Source organism: Ambystoma mexicanum, chromosome 14 (genome assembly GCF_040938575.1).
Source record: "Ambystoma mexicanum isolate Mex_15411 chromosome 14, UKY_AmexF1_1, whole genome shotgun sequence".
Classification (NCBI taxonomy): Eukaryota; Metazoa; Chordata; class Amphibia; order Caudata; family Ambystomatidae; genus Ambystoma; species Ambystoma mexicanum.
The window spans coordinates 507940283-507959336 of NC_090940.1; positions in this window are offsets into that span (position 1 = coordinate 507940283).

Sequence of the window (19054 nt, forward strand, 5' to 3'; positions counted from 1 at the left end):
TGGTCAGGACAGATCATAAGCCTTTGGTGCAGTGTTTTCCACCAGGGATGTTGTGGCAGTATCTCCAAGGATAGTTAGGTGGTCTGTAGAATTGCAGGAATACAATTTCACTATGCAGTATGTCCCTGGGAAGCAGAATGTGGTAGCTGATTGTTTGTCACGACTTCCCACATTAGAGCAGGAAAGTGGTTATGATGGAGAGATTGGGGAAGAGGAGGAGTTACTGGAATGTCAGATTGCCTATGTCATTCCTGCTGTGGATAAGTCGTTGTGGGATGCAGAGAGTGACACCGATATAGAATTGAGATGGATTAGAGAGTGTCTCAACAAGGGTTGGGAGGTAGTTAAGGATAGGCCAGAAGGCAAGGGCTATAAACAAGTGCTGGATGAGTTGGCTGAAGGCCCATGGGGTGTGTCTAGAGGTGCTAAGTTGGTGCCGCCAGTCTGTTTGGGAGGTAGGATTGTGGAATTAGCTCAGTGGGACACTTAGGGCGTTCATTGATCAAGAGGAGGTTGCCGGAGGAGTACTGGTGGCCCTCCATGGATCGGGATGTTGAGGCAGTGGTGAAGGACTGCCATGCTTGTTCGAATGTTTGCAGCCAGAATGCAGGTTTTTGTTGGTTCTTGTAGATTACACTTCCAGGTGGATTGAGGTGGCGGCATTTGGAAGAGTTACCACGGATTACGTCATTACATTCTTGAAAAAGGTTTTTGATAGGGAAGGTATACCCGCTATTTTGGTTACGGATAACGTGGTACAGTTTACCTCTAGTGTTATGAAGGAGTTTCTAGTGAAGTGTGGTGTGGAACACCATCGTACAGCTTTGTATAATCCCAGTGACAATGGCCTGGTGGAAAGAGCAAATGGTACCATTAAGGGTGCTATACAATTAGCTTTGGCGAATGGACTGGACTGGCAAGAGGTCGTTTCAGAGAATTTAGCGGCATACCATAGAACTCCGTCAGTAAGCACGGGAATGTGTGCCTTTGAACTCATGAGGGGAAGGAAACCTGGTACCACTCTTAGGTCCTTGGCATTGGGAGGTGGTGGTCCATGTGAATTGGATTTGGAGAATGTACATCGCAAAGTTTTGGCACGGCAGGAGGCTGTGAAATCTGCTCAGAGGAAGAGGAAGGAGTTGCAAGTTGTGGTGGGTGACACAGTTTGTATAAAAAAATCCCAGGTTTGTTCAGAAAGGGGGTAGTGCATTTTTGCCTGCTAGTAGAGTGGTTAAATGTGGTAAAGGTTATGTACGGTTGGAGGATGGGTCGACTTGGAGCAGGAGACGTGTGGTGATCATTGATAGGAGTAAGAGTGACGCCATTGAAGGCATTAGTGACGAGGCTGGTGATGTGTTGGATTTTTTCCCTGAGAAAATGGATGATCAAGTGGGCAGGGAGGTTGGTGGAGGCGTGAGTGAGTTGGATGTGGAGCGCGCTGCTGCAAGGGAAGGTAGGAGGATGTCGGAAGACGGTTGTGTTGAAGTGGGGCGTCCGGTTAAACTTTGTCGACCTCCTATCAAACTCAGAGACTATGTGTGTTAGTGTATCATCATTCTTGCATCAACCAGAATGAGCTTCAACAATTAGACTGGGTCATCTATATATACAGGTGCTTCTGTTTATGTAACTCTTGTTATTATTATTATTTTATGTTCATTGCAAATTAATTCTTGTTTTTACAGCTATTATTTGTTTTGTGTTGTTCAATTAGTTGTTGATTACCATTTTGTTGTATAAGGGAAGATGATATGTTATAATGCTTATGTATGGGGGCACATGTGGAATGTTGTTCTGTGTTCGGAATCAACATTCCACACGGGCCATTTGGTTTCTGTCTTCTCCGGCAGCGGCGGTCTGCTCTGGGAGTCCAGTAAATAAAGCTGTTTCCTTACCTGTTGTGTCAGCTTATTTCACCACGCCACTCATAGTCCCCAGGCACTGACCTGTCAAAGTTCATGGGTGCTGCCTTTTCAAGTGCCATGAGCAGCGCAGTGCTCCTGCAGTCAATACACTCACAGAGCCATCGTGGAGTATTATATGGCTACTCAACATTTTTGAACGTGGCAACTTTGGGCATCTCATTTTCACTGTGAACCAGCTCCAGGGGACACCTCTCACTCTGGCTCAGCATCTCATCATGGCTCCGGCTCTCATCACAGGCTAGAAATCCCATCCTCATCGCCAAATATGTAGTGTCTAAATCCATGCATGATAGGCAGGACGCAGTGATGACGCAGGAGCCGGAAAGTACAAAAGGTGAGTACTTTTTATGGTTACAGGGTATAGGCCAGAAGTAATAGGGAGAGTCAAAGTATAGGCATCTTTCCAGCAGCATCTCCTATCCTGAATTCCCAACTGTAGTCCCTGAAATCCTGAGGGAACTCAAGGTTCCAGGCTGAACAGCATTCCATGGTTTGCACTGCCTTATGCAATGCAAGCACACACTACAACAGGTCTGGGTGTAATCACCAAAATGCTGATGGTCTCTCCAGAAAATATAACCGACTGGATTAGGAGATTCATCCAGGAGTGGATTAAATCCTCCTGTCCCTTAGTCTGGGAGTCGGGGGGGGGGGGGCAGTGAATGTTAAGGAAAATTCTCATTTCTGTGCTAATTCCCTTCAACCTTAGAGAACCCAAGCACTTTTGCTGGACTTTAGGACTTTTTAATTTTGAACCCTGGAGTGAGGGAAACCTTTTTTTACTTTTTTTATGTGTTTGCACTGTTTTTGGAGTCTGACAAAACTCCATAGGCATCCACTTATTGTATGGTGACCCACAGCCCCTTCAGCGCAGTGTCACTGTGAAATCCTTTGGATTTCTTATAAGGTTTAAATACCTTTTCTTGTGTGTACTACTGTTCCTAACACTAGCAAAGTGAAATTGGCTTTACCTACTGTTTCTCTTTGTAGGTCCAGCACACACCATCTTATGTGGAGTGCTTGGGGGGCACTTAGTAGCCCCTCAGCCTACCGAAACATGTAACATTGTTTATGTTATCCTCACTACTTTAAATGGCTGGTGGCAGTGGTTTAATTGTCCTACCATTGTGCTTCTCTACCGCAGGCTGAACCCTCAGCTGCAGTATAGAACCCATGGGTGACCATTTTGTCAAAATGGCCATGGTCTTCTTTTTTCCGCATTTTCTGTTTGTGAGGTCCTTCTTGGATTTTACTGTGCGCACCAAACCATGTTTGAGCCCTTTGTTAATTTTGCCTTTGGCGGGCTTCAGTCCTGAAACCTGCCTCCGGCTCCAGTGTGTCTGGAAGGGCACAAAGTGAGGGAGGTTGCTGAAACTCCCCTGTCCTTTGTTTCTAGGAGTGCCTGAATGTAACCAGTCCTGATTGGCTGGATGTCCTTTTAGGACAGCTACCCTGCTATATGATTGACAGTCTAGGCTGTGCATTAATGGGATAAACCTGCTTAAAAGGTGAGGGTTTTAGGACTAGAGGCAGAGTTGACCACTGAGAAGAACACCCGATGAAGAAACCATGAACAAAGCTTTCTGCATCCTCCTGGTCCTTTGAATTGCCTGATGAAGCCCTGCTGCTGTGCTGAAACTCCTTTTTCTGATCGATAAGAGAAGCTCCGGAAGGGACGACTTCTTCCCTTGGGTTAGTGGGACTAACTAACCCCGAAACGAACTCCACGGGACCATATTCCCCGACTGGTTGTACTTCTTTGCTGCTGCAGGAAATGAGTGCCAGGGGTCGAGAAATACACAGTTGAGTGCTACGTCTGAAATCCGTCCAGAAGCTCCAGGAGTCTCCAGAAGTAGGATGACTAGAACTCGAGTCCCCTCACCAGAGTGCAGGACTCAAGGAGTGAAGGAAGCCCAACCGATATCCAAGATCCGCAGTGGTTCTGTTTAACACGTGCTGAAACTGTGAAGTACCGCTGATCCGAAAAGAGCCCGTAGCTGCCGACGACCTACTAATTGCTGCTGCAGGAGTCCTCCAGACGTCCTCCCTCTTATCCCCATCACTGAGGCTCAGGAACCCAGGCTCTGCATCGCTGCAACAGGACAGAAGCCAGCTGGACCGCTCTTCTTCAAACCAGAGGTACTGTTCAGACTTGAGGCACTTACCTCACTGTCTTTAGCTTTGCTCTTCTCAGTTGAGGCTTGCAGTGGCTACTTTTGTTGGAGTTGATTCCAACTCTGCTTCTCACAGGTTTAACAGCTTGTGACCGTACAAGTAATTTCTACAAAACTCTCTAACTTTGTGAAAGACTTTTACTATCTTAGAAGTACCTCAGCTCCATAGACTGTGCTCCAAATGACTTTGGTTGCCCTGACTCCAATCTGCCAAGTATAACCACTGATATATAGAAATGCCATTAATGCCCCTGTGAATAAAGTCACCTCCGGGTGTAGGAAGTGTGTAAAAAGCATCTCTAAAGAGAATCTACTAACTTATGCTAATTCTGGAAAAGTATTTAAAAGTATATTTGATTGTTACATATCTTGCCATTTTAAAGAACGCTTATTTGAAAAATGTATGTTAAATAAATAAATAACGATTTATAACTGAAACCTTAAGTATTAGTGTTACTTGGCTACGTGTATTTGCGAATTTCATTGTTACAGCTGTCCAGCTCACATTTACCCCTCTTGAGATAAGCCTGGTGCTCAGTCACAATACCAACTTCTGTAGTACTGCCCTACACCAAAAGGTGGGTTACCTAATACCAAGTAGACAAGTGCTGTGTAGTATCACACAGTGTTACTACATCTATTCTTGGCTAACAATGTTGCAGCATGGAGTTTTACTTCCGAGATTATGCAAAAGCAGCCGGCACGTTGTGATGTCGAGTGACGTCCGACGAAACACAGCTCAGTGCCCTCGTGAGGGATTATGGGGGTTGCAGACCCCTGGTGTAGATGTTCGATTCTGTAAGCGGGAGTTGTGTAGGTACACATGAGAGCGCCGACTGGTTTGGGAATGCCGGGAAGAAGTCTGGTGTGGTTTATCAAGTTGGAGGTAAGCATATGCTATAGAACCTGTGGTTTCAGCCCCATTTTTGTATACTCTTTTTCTTATGTTAGATGGAATTTAGAGGTCCCTCACCATTGGTGGGTATGGGGGCTTCATTTCATTCCTCGATGTTAAACCCTTCTTGACCAGATAGCACTGCAACCCCTTTGCACTCAGCTTTTCTAGTGTTGGATTGATCATCTGAAATTGTAGTGCAGGAGGTTTCCAAGTATCCATGGGACATTTGCACTGGCTGATAGATTGTATGGATCAGAGACCTAAACATGGTTCTGGGGCGCAAGCTGATGGAGTGAATGCTAAGCATTTAATTTGGCATTTTCATTTATCCCACCTAGCTAAATCCAGAATGTGTCTGGCAGCAGTATATTCTTTCTGAGTTAAGGTTTCAGTATGTCAGAGCTGCCTGTGCTAGAGTTCCACAGTTCCACATCATCCAGTGCTGCCTGTTATATTGTCCCGGGGCCCAGCAGGAGGCCGGGGCCTGCAGCTAATCCCCAGAGCCCCCACTCAACACAAGGACTCATTGCTCTGGATTCAACTGGCGCACGGCCAGGGAACTTTATCTTGCTGACAGTTTTGATCTGTCAGTGGGGGATGTTAGATACCTAGGCTGTGCATCCCCACTCCAATTTATCTGGTTGAGAGTGTAGTCGCTGTTTGAAATGCTTCTTGATCTGTGCTCTTGTTACAGGAGAGATGGTTTCACAGGGTCGGTGCTATGACGGGCCACAGGTAGTGGTCAAAAGGATTTGCAGTAATCGTATTAAGTTTCTTGATCAGAGGGTTTGCATTCTGATCCAGCCCTTGGCAGAAATTCCTGTTTAGCGCACATGTTATTAACTTGGTGACACACACAGGACTTTGGCACGAGCCCAGGAAGGGCTTACGTCACAGCACTTCCTACACCGGTAGTGGGTCTTCTGATAGCCCCATTACCTGATCGTCAGAAATTGGTCGTCTGGAATAGACTAGTAAAGGTGGTCGACATATCCGCCTGATTGACAGTATTGACCATAGGTGCAAGCGACTGTTGGAATAGGGCAGTGACAAGGCAAGAAGTGGTGTTTGGGGGGAGAGGAATACAAAAGGAAAGATTAAATAAAGGAAGAATTGAAAGGAAGAAAGAAGGAGCAGATAGTATAGAGTGGCCACAGGGTGGAAGTGGATTTGGGGGTAGGGCGGGAAGAGGACATGGTTGGGAGTCTGGGATGGGGGACACGAAAAAAGGGAAAGGAATAAGGGAAGGAGGAAAAAAAGAAGGAATAAAGGAAGCAAGAAACAAAGAGGCATTAAAAAGAGAAAAGAAACCTAGGAACTGAACAAACTGGAAGGAAATAAAGAAAATGAAAGAAGAAAAAAAAGAAAGAAGAAAAGGAAGAAACAAAGTACGGAAAAGGAAAGTATAAAAAGAAGGAAGCAAGAAAAGAAAAGATGCATCAACATGTTCTCCCCCCAAGTCAACCCTTCCCACCCCCCCACCCCCGCACTTTTCTTTCCCACTTCCCTTGCACTTGCGCGATCTGAATGACACCTGGCCTAGTAAGATCGTTGTCTCTGTCTTCCCTCTGTTCCCCCTCCCTTGCCTCGTCGCGCCTTGAAACAATGTGTATAGGCGCGTTATAAATATCATATCATATGCAAAGAAAGATCTTCAAACATATTTGTCTATCTTTTTACATTTTAATCTGCTGACGAATAATGTATCCTGATGACCACCAGGTGGCGATCATCTACCACATTTCCATTTAAAATAATAAATGACAAGTACAGAACGAGGATCACTTGTGCACTATTGGGGTAATTTTCCAGTAAACGGAAATTGAATGCAGGAGACCGCCGACATTAGCCCAGGGTCATTTAGAAATGAGCGGAGTGCAAAAAGGAAGCGTAAAAGACAGGCAGAGTGTTTCCATTCTTTGGTCTTGTGCTTCAACTAATTATTGTGTGGTTCAAAGACGTAGGAGGGGCCCAGAGTAGAGTTTGCATCTCCGTTGTGCCTCAGTCTTGGGAGAGTACGGCGTTTTACGCCTGCATGAGATTTCTAAGAAGGCCTAAAACCAGCGCTTCCCTATGGAATCTGCCTCGCATTTGCACCTGCTGATGAGCAAGCAGATGCCATAGGAATACATTAGTAAACACCACCTGCAAAGTGTATTTTGCAGGCAGTGTTTACTTTTTTTGCAAAACGGACTGTACAAGTTAAGAGTAACAGAGATTGTGCCTTGTTTTACTCTTTACTATTACACACCGCCTTGCAAGCATTTAAAATTGCACGCAGGGGACTCAACAGCATGTACATGTTCGAGTTGGCGGTCACCTGCATGCAATTTGCATAGTGGTCCAAGTATAGGAACATCTCCCATGGACGATTGGAATGTGGGGGGGTCTGGCAATGCTGGTGAAGTGTGTGTGTGCCCACACACACTCCTGTGAGTGCCGTTCAGCTTGGCACGTGGCAGAGCTCTGGATCTGTCAAAGATCTCAAGATGCTTATTGCCCAGACTGTGCCTCTCAATAACGGACACAGATCCGGAGGGAAACTTAACAACCTTCTTATTCACATTCAACCTGGAACTGCTTGTTCCACAAAACACGCCTCCCCTTAACCCTCTGCAAACAGACGCGCCCCCAACTGTGGGGCTTCTATCTTAAAGGGATAGGGAACGGTAACACCACCCCCGGACAAATATTCAAATGTCCCAGTTAGCACTCTTTGACCCAGCGCAATGGCTTCCGGATCACCCGCTGTGGTCTGGCACTTCTGTCGTTTGGTTCTTTGAGTTCTGGCGAATCAGCCATTGACATTCCTCGACAACTGGTCTTGCTGGAACTGACCCATGGTGCATCACGTAATTCTTGCAATTCCGGGTTTGGTTCCAGCAGGAGTGATTCACAGTCCTCTCTTTTGACAAGATGCTTGAAGGGGCTGTTCCTTGTGACTTCCCTGTCTTCATTCTGGGCAGTCACCATCGTCCCCTTGACTGCAACGACGTTCAAGGGTTTCGGGGTATATCGGGAGTCTGTCTTTTTAATCATTGGCTGTTGGACGAGTACTTCGTCCCCAACTCGGAAGTCCTTGGGCACCACCCTCCGCCTTAGGTCTGACTCCTGCTTGATTTTTTATTTCCCTTCAGTGTCACGCTGGATGACTTCAGCATCTGCATCTCCTGGGGTGGTAGAGTCTCTCGCAATGCGAGTGTGTACATCATAGCGCACCATCAACTCCGCTGGGGTTTTGTTGGTGGCCTCGTGCGGGGTGTTGCGATAATCACGCAGGAGTCTGCAAAAGGCTTGATGAGGATTGGTGCCCTCTATGTGGGCCCTTTGGAGTGTCTTCTTTATAGAGGCCATGAACCGCTCCACCATACCGTTCGCCTGTGGCCACCTCAGGGTTATCCTCATATGTTTGAACCCTAGATGTCTTGCCAGCGCCTCAAATTTATGGCTCTTGAACGGCAGGCCATTGTCCGACTTTATTATCCTTGGGATGCCCCATTCGCTGAGCACTTCATCCAGCGTGGCCGCGATGTGAGGAAACGCTGTGGTGGCAACTTTCTTAACAATGGGGAAACGTGAGTACTCCTCTATGAGTAAAAAAAGGTACTCTCCTGACTCTAGTGGGCCATAGAAATCAACAGCGACCCTCTACCATGGTCGCTCTGGGATGTGGGTTGGTTGAAGGGGTATTGGGGGCTCTGCCCGTGCTGTGCTCAGGCAGGCCAGGCAATTCTTGATCCTCTCATCGACTAGCGAGTCCAAGAAGGGGAACCAGACGTGGCAGCATATCTGTCTTTTTGTATTTTCTGCCCCTCTCCATCCTTCATGAGCTGTTCGGACTACATCGGCCCTGAGTCCTGCGGGGATGACTAGGCGACAGCCCCTCAGTAAGATGTTGTGGCCCTTGATGGTCAGCTCGGTCTGTATCCTCGCCAATCTCTCCATTTCCTCTTTGCACACCCCTGGGTGGGCCAGCATTGCACGTCGGTAGTCCTTCCACCTATTGTTGCTTGTCAGGCTGATAGCCAAGGAGGTTGTTGGGTCAGTGGACGACTCGGCTGCAACCGTGTCTAAAGACAGTGCAGGAGGCAGTGAGCTGACTGCAACATTATCGATGTATGCAACATCGCCAGCTCGAGTGATGGGAGTGCCTGCCGGGTGGCGGGATAGATAGTTTGCCGGATTCAGTTCGCCACCTGGCCTGTGTAGTATGTCATAGTCGTATTCTTGGAGCCTGATGCCCCACCGCTCGATCCTGGGGGGCATCTCTGTGCGTAGGTTGCCGAACAGGGATAACAACGCTTGGTGGTCCGTGATTAAGGTGAGCCTCGTAGCGATTATAAAGTTATGGAAGTGTTCACAGGCCCAGACAGTGGCCAGGCTCTACTTCTCTGCGAGTAGGCAGACTCAGGAGTGGACAGGGCCCTGCTGGCATATGCAACAATGTGTCGAGGGTTTGTGTCTGTGCCACTTGCCTGAGCCAGGATGGCCACGAGGCCAACGGGGCTTGCATCCACCGTAATTACAGTGTGCCAACTCGGGTCTAAGTATGCCAGATGATGGGCCTCCATCAGGGCCTTCTTGATGGATTAGAATGCTAGGCGGCGGGTGAGAGACCAGTCGAACACAGCCTCTTTTTGTTGCAGTTTCCTGAGTGGTTCGGTCTTCGACACGTAGTGGGGGATGTATCTCGCACAGTATCCAGCCATCCCCAAGAAGGATCGAACATCAGCCACCTGTTGGTGTTCTTTCAGCTTGGTAATGGTCTCGACCTTGTCAGGGTCAGGGGTCATGCCGTCGACTGAGAAAATGTGTCAAAAAAAATTCAGTTTAGATTTGCTGAACTGACATTTGTCTATATTGAGTGTCAGCCCTGCAGCCTGGATTGCAGCGCAAGTGGCAAGCAGTGTGGCGTTGTGCATTTCTCGGGATGTGCCAAACACAAGGATGTCATTGCTATAGTTTAGCGCACCCTTGATCGGTCTGATTATCTGTCGGATGGCTTCTTGGAAGATCTTGGCTGCCGGCGAGATTCCGAAGTTCAGGCGCCGTTATCGAAACAGTCCTTCGGCGGTAGCAAATGTTGTTATTCCCCTTGATTCAGGGTGGAGTTCCAGTTGGTGGTATCCCTGTATTAGGTCAAGCTTGGGGAACATTCTTGCGTTGTTGAGTTGCACTATCATGTTCTCAATGCACAGACCTGGGTATCTCTCCCTCTGAATGGCGGTGTTTGCCAGCCTCATGTCTACACACAGGCGTAACCGCCCGCCTTTCCTTCGGCACAATGACAAGGGGGGACACCCATGGAGTTGGGCCCATAGCTGGTTTGATGATGCCATCCGTGAGCAGTTGGTTCAGTTCCCTGGAGACCGCTTCTTGGAGGTGGAAACCAACTCACCTGGGGTGTTGGGCAACCGGTCGCACTGAGGGGTCAATGTGTAGCTTGATGGGTGAGCCCCTTAGCTTGCCTAGTCCCATACATAAGTGGGGGAATCTCTCCACAATATCGTGTTTGGTAATGAGTCCATGGGGGGTCACTAGCGGCAATGGCTCTCACTGTGTCTTCTTGTCCACGGTCTACAGCAGCTGATGTTATCACATCCCCTTCATCAAAATAAATGTCAATGAGCCCCTGGCGTGTGGCTGTGTGATAGCTAAGGAGACACCGACCTTTGGTCGGGCTTCGAATGACGGGGATGGTTGTGTCAGTCTGCAGCTCTTTGTGGAGGAAACAGCGCTTGAAGTGTCCAATGGCGTTCAAAGGTTTTGCTGCTCCCCATTGCAAAATATTTGACTGTGTCTTCTCTAATATTGGTTTGTCGGGGATCCTCAGGTATTCCTGCTCCACCATGATATTGACGGTGGTGCCAGAGTCTACTAGGAAGTGAAAAAGACTGTTGTCCATCTTGACAGGAATCCGTGGGGCTTCTCTAGCCTCTTTGTCGTCTTGGATGAGGTTGACGTATTCATCATGCAATGGTTGGTCATAGTAGGTGGTGCCCTGGTATGGCGTGTTTGTGTATGAGATGTCATCTTCTTGGTAGCCCTCCGGGGGCCCATCATATTCATCGACCAGGCGGGATGGCTGATCGTGATACCCATAGTCTTGTGGGTAATCTGGGTTGTGATATTCGTGGACAGCTCTGACATAACATCTTTGTGAGGCTGATAGAACCTGTTCTGGAAGTATTGGGGTTGTGGTGGCCGCTAGAGCATCCTGATGGACACCTGGGGTCTCTGGGTAGGGAACGGTCTCCCCTCCCTGCAGACTGATTGAAAATGCCCTTCTCTTCCACAGTTGGCACATCTTTGCGACAAAGCTGGACAGGACCCTGAATGAGGGAACGCCATTCTGCACCGGTAGCACTGTCTCTGTTGTCTGGGTCCAGGCTGGTTGGGTAGTTTGTATGGTGTGGCCCCCCTCTCGCCTGACCGTGGGGTTGCCTGCTGGACTGCAGCAATGAGTTTGGTACTGTCATGTTTCGCAGCTGGCGTACCTGCCATGGAGGCGGCTTGGGCATCAACTCTCTAGATGAGTCTCACAAGTTTGCTGACCTCCGGGATCGAGAGGGTTTTTTTCTACAGCTGCTTCTTGAGGTTGGGTGACAGGCAGCCTTCAATGATGCGCAAACGTATGGCCTCATCTAGGGAGAATGCGTCGAACTGGTAGTGGGCCCCTTTGACCCGCAGACAGGTTATGTACTCATCCACAGTTTCTTGAGGCTTTTGCGTGCATTGGTTGAACAGATATCTTTCGTAGTACCTATGCGGCTCAATGATGAGCAATCTGTCCAAGGTGGCGATCAGGGAGGCAAAATCTGGCTGGTCAGCTGCTGGAATGGTCTTGACAATAGTTTTTGCTTTGCTCCCGACCAGATTGATAAACACATCTCGTAGGTGAGTCCCTTTCCCCTGAACCCCTTACAAAGTGGTAAAAGTCCTCCATCCATTCAGTCCACCGTGGTCCCTTGTCGGCTTGTGGGGTCATTGTGAACGGAAGGGGCATGCGTAGCAAGACTGACTTGGTGCTGCGTGCAGGAGGTGGTGATGCAGGTTCGCCCATGGTGGCAGCTGTGACTGCGAGTTTGATGACTCTGGTCGGGCTTGCAGGTCCCTTTGTGTGCCTGGTGGCGGTGACTCACACAGAGCGTTTGTTTCTGCTGTGGTAGGGGGACTGTGGGCCCTTATAGGTGGTGTGGCGCGCTCTGGTTTGTAGTAGGCGTATGCGGCACATGATTTCCCCTTGATACCCAGCGGCCTGATGCAGCGTTAGGCCCCTGGGCCCTGTGGCAGGCACGTGGAATGTTGCGGATGATGAGGGAGGAGGAGCCTTAGTAGTCGAGAATGCCACGCGTGTGGTGCGGCTTTACTAACCTCTTTCTTTTTTTTTTCTTTTAGTTGTCCCCTTCAAATTGCATCTCTTTGAATGCTGCAGGCCCCGGCACCTCGTTCTATGGGCGGGTTTCAGTGGGCATAGAGTGGCGTCTGTAAGCAGCGGCTCCGGCCACACACGTGCTGATAGCAGCAGCTGGTCCACAGCGGAGGCTCGGAATGACCTCTCCAGGCTGCTGCGGCAGGATCGCCGGCAAGCTTGAGGGATGCGCTTGTGACTGGAGCTGGAGCAGGTTCGCGGGCTACACCCCTGTGGTCAGGAGGAGGTGGCATGGCGGGATCGCCAGCCAACGGTGCGCAGATGTTGTGCCCGTGAGCATGAGGAGGTGGCGTGGTGGGATCACCAACCATTTGCGGACTGGAGAGTGGTGGGATCACAGCTTAGAGGGATAGGGAACGGTAACACAGCTGTAATTGCCTTCAAATGTATTGTCAGTGGTCGAACAGTACGAAAAAGTAGTGGAACTATGTACCTGATGGCCTGCCCCACTCTCCACAAAACCCATTGACATGCCACCGCCGACCCGCAGTACAAACCCCAAAAGAAATGTGCCTGCCGTTTGAGGGAACGTTCAGTGAAGTGCACGTTTCAACTTCTCCCTATATTTTTTTTAAAAATAAAAACACACCATTCCAGAAGGGTTTCTTGTTAAAATAAAAGCAGAGCACAGTAAAACTTAATTCAAAAAAGTAGAGGAGCACTGCTCCCAACTTTCTCCCGCTCACTTCGACCACTGTGTATTGTGGGTCATTAAAAGAAGGAAGGGTGAAGAGGTAAGCAACCCTCGCACATACTGTTTGAATTGTGCAGGTAGAGTGTAGATTACTTTAAGGATAAAGATGTTTATATCCGTTTAAAGCATTACACTACGTAGTATTGCTCAGCGCATGCGCGATGTTGGAACACTTATTTCGTTGGAGAAATTTAGATATCGCCCATCGCCAAGCTGATGCCATGTTTGTCCATATGATGCCCCGGTGGGTGTTGCACCCATAATTATGGCTCTGTAGAGCTTAGAAAGAGGTCACTATAAGTTTGAAAAACCCCAAAGGCCCTTTTAGTTTAGGGACAGCTCATGGTTTTATTAGGCTGGGGGTTGCAGTTCCATCAAACAAATTGCCAATTTACACTCACGATTGGAAAGGTTTCTTATGGTGCCATGAAGGTACCGGTGTAAGTCATAAATAGAAGGAGCTGTTGGCAAGCTCTAGATCATCTTACTACTAGGTGCACATCATTGAATTCAATGGAAAGAAATAACTTCTTTCAGACTTTACACAATTCATTTCCATTTCGTTCTTTTTTTAGAACGTGGCTTCAATTTTATCCTAGAAAATGTTTTGCAGTGCATTCCCCTTTCTCGAGTGGACTGCTCATAATAGAAACAACCACCAGTTGCTCAATGCAGATGATTACTCACAAAAGAAACATAGTGCAACATTTCTAAAGAACTGAACTAGGCCAGTCATTTACTCCTATTGCACGCATTCTGGCGTTGGTGCAGTAACTCGAGGAGTGGCCGCCAGCAATAGCTAATGGTGCTTCTTCAAACTTAACCAAATCTTTTAACAGTCAGACACAAACCACTCCCAGTTCAAAGACATGCTCAACAGACTTGCCGCTAGATGTTATGTTTAATGCAGTTGTTGAATGTCACAAATGCTGACCCGAAGTTTTGAATGAAAACGCCGCGTAGCGTAAGCAAAATGCGTAAAAGCCTTACGCAAGGCATTTACGCATGTTTCTTATACACAACATGGAACATGAGCTTCTTTGCATGCATTCCGGGAAAAAACATGTCCTTAACTGTTTGCATTGGGGGATGGAAATGCAAGTGTGATAGACGCGGTTCAAACCGCAGGTGTCACAGTAAAAAAAATAGAATCAGGATTGATTGAGAAGAAATGACCCTCTTTTCTGAGCATTTAAAAGCACATCCCGTTTGTGAATTCAGGATGCACTTTTAAATGACCGGAAATGGCTCATCACATGTGCAAAGTGGGGAAAAAGGGCATCTGAATGAGCGCTCAATCAGGTGTCCTTTGAGCAGAGGCCTGGTCCTTTTTTTCACCCAAGTGATGTAATGTGCTAGGTATCTCATTATTTGCGTCAAATAATGTTTCGAGAATCCGACCCGTGGCATTCAACCATGGTTTGAAGCTGGCTGATGTCTGGAGATGAACAAACAAGAGGCCATTTTGCAAGACCTTTTGTTCACTCTTTGGCAGTATCCTATTTGATAAATTAATAATGATCCTTTAATGTTGCCTTTGTCATTATTTTGTCTTCTCTTGTTTTTTCCAGTTGCCCCGGTTGCTTTGCCCATAAAAAATTAAGTTTCTGGAAAGTTTCTCTGGTTTTTTAAAGTAAATTCTTTTTGTGCCCTTCCATCTGATCTGTCGATTTGGAAAAATCCTGTGTGTCCTTACCAGAACCAGTCCACATAGACGAGGTAGAAGAGATACCTGACTCTGTTTGTTTTTAAGAAATTAGAGTTCTTTGCCTCATGTTTCTCAGCCCAAACACGTTTATACTGATAAAAGGAGCCCCTTTAAAATGTCTGCAGTGTTGTTAGGAGTAGTTCAGAGCAGTGGTATTTAATGATTTCATGCAACTTGTGCTGTTCTTTTGTTCAATGGTCCAAATAACTTGCTGCTTTGAAAACATCTTGAGTGTGAGTGATGTGAATATTCAGTGAATCAAATGAGATTTGTAATTCCTTTGTCATCAATAGTAACACGTCTAATGAACATTTGTTCAGAAGTATCTCCCAATTGTGGATAAAGTTCTTATTTTGAGTAGAAAGCACCTGTCTAAACAGGATTCTTAAGCCAACCCAATATATTATTCCAATAGGTTCACACCTCTTCCGTAAATCATTGCAGGTGTTCTTTCAGTGATTTATGTTTGGCCAAGTTATCTATCATGCCTTTTGCTTTGAATCAAGTGCCCTAGAGAGTATACGGGCCTCGACACCAATGGGTAATATTGGTTCTAGTGGAATCCTGTTCCCTACGTTGCAGAAAGCCCAGTCAGCTTCTATGTGCTCAAAAGTTTATAATTACTCATAACCAGGCATCTGCATCGCTGATGTTCATGACTTTGTCCATGGAATATGTGGGCAAAGGATGAGATGGCATACATTTGTGTTGGGATGCTGTTAAATACGATCAAGACGTAATGAAACAACTCAATAACAAAGAGGTCTATGTCAAACTACGAGGTGATCCCACTAATGTCATTTTGAAAGAAATTCAAAGATTAGGGAGAGAGGCTTTAAATAAAGGAATTGTCAATCAAAAGGAATGTATGTTCTTGACTCCCACTAAAACTAGAACCCCCCCCTAATCTATATATTACCCAAAATACATAAAAACAAGACTGAACTCCCGAGACAAACGATTCTATCCTTGAGTGGGTCTATTTTGGAACCGATTGGCCAATACTTGGACCTTTTCTTCAAACCCCTAGTTAAAAATACACCCACCTATCTGGCAGACTCCTCACATGTCATCAGAGTAGTAGAACTACTACCATTTGATACAGATAGTGACTTCCTTATTACATTAGATGTAGAGTCACTATATTCCAACATTCCCCAGGCAGATTCCTTTGGAATAATGAAAACATTTTTGTAAACGAGAACGGATAAAGATTAAGTACCGAGCGAATTCCTGATAGAACTTTTAGAAATCGCACTGACCAAAAACTTCTTTAGGTTTAAGAACACCTACTTTATGCAAACTAAAAGTACGGCAATGGGGACTGCATTTGCGCCAAACTATGCCACCCTATATATGTGGGATTTTGATGAATGTAACATATTGGCTAATACCAATCCATTCAAACCAGCCCTCAAACTGTATAAAAGATAGACAATATATTAATTATCTGGGATAGTACAAAAGGAGATCACAATGCTTTTTTTCAATTGATAAATAATCTTAATCCAAATTTGAAATTCACCATACAGACAAGTAAAAAAGAGATTCATTTCCTAGATTTATTAAAGTGGACAAAGGAGTTCTCTTGGTAGACCTTTTCAGAAAAGAATCAGATAGGAACACTATATTACATCATCAAAGTTTCCACTCTCAGTCTTTGAGGTCAAATATCCCTTATTAACAATTTCTAAGAGCGCGCAGAAATTGTTCCAAGCTGGAGGACTTTGTTAAACAATCCACAATTATTGAAGAAAGATTGAAAAATAGGGGATACCCAAGTAAACTGCTGAAACAATGAAATAAATTAGCAAGATGCCAACATAGAGAAGATTTACTCAAAAAAGATGGCAAAAATAGCAAAAAATTGAGAGATGATCAATTAATCTGTGCTTTAACATATAACACACAGCACAGCAAAATTAAGAAACTTGTAGCCAATCATTGGCATCTGCTTCAATTGAACATTCCAGCTTTGCCTAAGCCTATTTATGCTTTCAAAAAAGGAAAGAATATCAAAGACTTGGGTTTCAAAAGCAGACAGAAATACAGCACAGGAAACACAGACCAAAATAACTTCAAACTGGGGTATGTCACCAGTTTTAGGTCCCTACACATGTGATAGTTGCTGCAATTGTGCTTCAACTACAGCAGCCACTAGTATTAACATACATGAGAGAAACTGGACACTCAGGAATCACACCACATGTCTTAGTGCCAATATCATATATGTGATAATATGCCCCTGCAACAAAGCGTATATCGGGAAGGCTCCTCGAGCAGTTAAGTTACGAATAAGTGAACATAAATCCATTAGGACTAAGCAACTGAATGCACCTCTCGCTACACATTTCTCAGAATGTAATCACAGCCATGAAGATGTAAAATGGTGGGTATTGGAAAAAGTCACTGGGACAGATGCGGCCAATACAGCAAGCTGACTGTCCCAAAAAGAACAATGGTGGCTTTATCAAACCCAGAGTTTTTCTAAAGGCCTCAACCTACAAGAAGAGTGGAACCAATACATTAGATAAAGATATGCCTTAAACATCTGACTGTATTGCCACCGTAACACTTGAGCAACAGTACACAATGGGTAAGGTTTACACAACCTTATGTATTGGAGTATTGTTATCTGCAATATATGAGCAACAGAACATAATGGTTTTAAAAAAAACACATGTAATGCAGCATGTGCGTATCCTCCTCATTAATACATGGTTGAGATATGTAGTTGATCCATGGGCTACCAACTGTCCGAAATGGTGCTTGCCTACTGCAAGTGGAGATATGTAGTCTTTGTAACTAAGTAGGACCAGAGACTGTATTTGCCATTAAGGCACTAGCTCTTTCTCAGTCCTGCAGCACACAAAATAGACTGCGAACACAGCTTCTCCCCCCATTTTCTTTTAACAATCTAGCTAATATGATTACGAGATCGCTTTCCTTTTCAGTGTTTACTATTAATAACTAGAGACTGTATTTGCTATCACGGCATTAGCTCTCATTCGGCCTCGCAGCACATAGATGAGACTGTGATCACAGCCTTTTTCGTTCCCTCTAGTGCCGTTGGAATGAGTTAATACGATCATGAGATTGTAGTACTTTTTTAGTGTTTCACTTCATGTGACTCGGAAATAAAAGACAGATGTTTATAGTCTCCATTCTAACTCGCATGCGCAAGTTCGCGGTTCGCAGCTAGACGCCAGAAAGACAAAGGAAACAGGAACAAGCCATTTAGGTTAGAATTTGTTAGAAATGCTCTTTTCAGAGTACATTAGACTGAATCGCAAGTCTTTTGTAGATCCTCATGGAATTGTGGTTATGCTTATAGATAAATACAGAGAGGCCTGTGCCGAATCGGAAACTCGAAGAACCGCATAAAGATTGACACACAAGATCACCAACATGGCGGTCGTTTAGGAAAAAGGATGAAGGTATATTCAGAATATGGCATTAATCTATAATATAAAAGATAAGACCACAACTGCTTACATTGTTTGTTTCTCTCTTTTGTCTCTTCTGTTCAACAGTGGAGTTAGATTACAAGAGCACTGCTAGACAGCTAACAAAAGAAAACAAAGTCATATATTCAGGTCTACGTCACAAAACGATAGGTCATCAAAAGACAGTTTGAAAGATTTACTGTAATTCACAAGGTGAAGGATACATTTCAGTTTTACATAAGAAACTGCCGTGATTAACAAAAGGGTCACACAGCTGATATCTCTCTTTATTGCCTTGTTAGATAAAACAACACAACCAGAGTGTTTGAAAAGTCGGAAAAAAAAGAAACATTTTGAGTCCATTTGATGCGAGTCCTAAGGTAAAATGCCAAGACGTTATAATGGACGATGTGACTCACAAATGGATATGCTGTTCATTAGTAGGGACCAGACTGGGGAGCACTGATTTTTTTGAATCACTCTCTTTTTTTAAAAAAAATTATAGCGTTTTTACAGAGTTTATGGAGACTATAGAGGCAATTTGTTGCTTTTGTGCACTTATGATTAATTAGATAGGGGCTATTGGATGCAGTCCCACCTAAAAGGTTAGACAGATGGTGATTGATTCCTTTACTGTCACCATATATATATATATCGGGTTTAGAGAACAATGATATTGACTCCCCCATTTTGAGAAATAAGGAAACAAGGGTAGGAGCAGTGTAATGAATTTTGCTCCCTGATTGAAATGCTTAAACATTAAAAAGGAAACACATG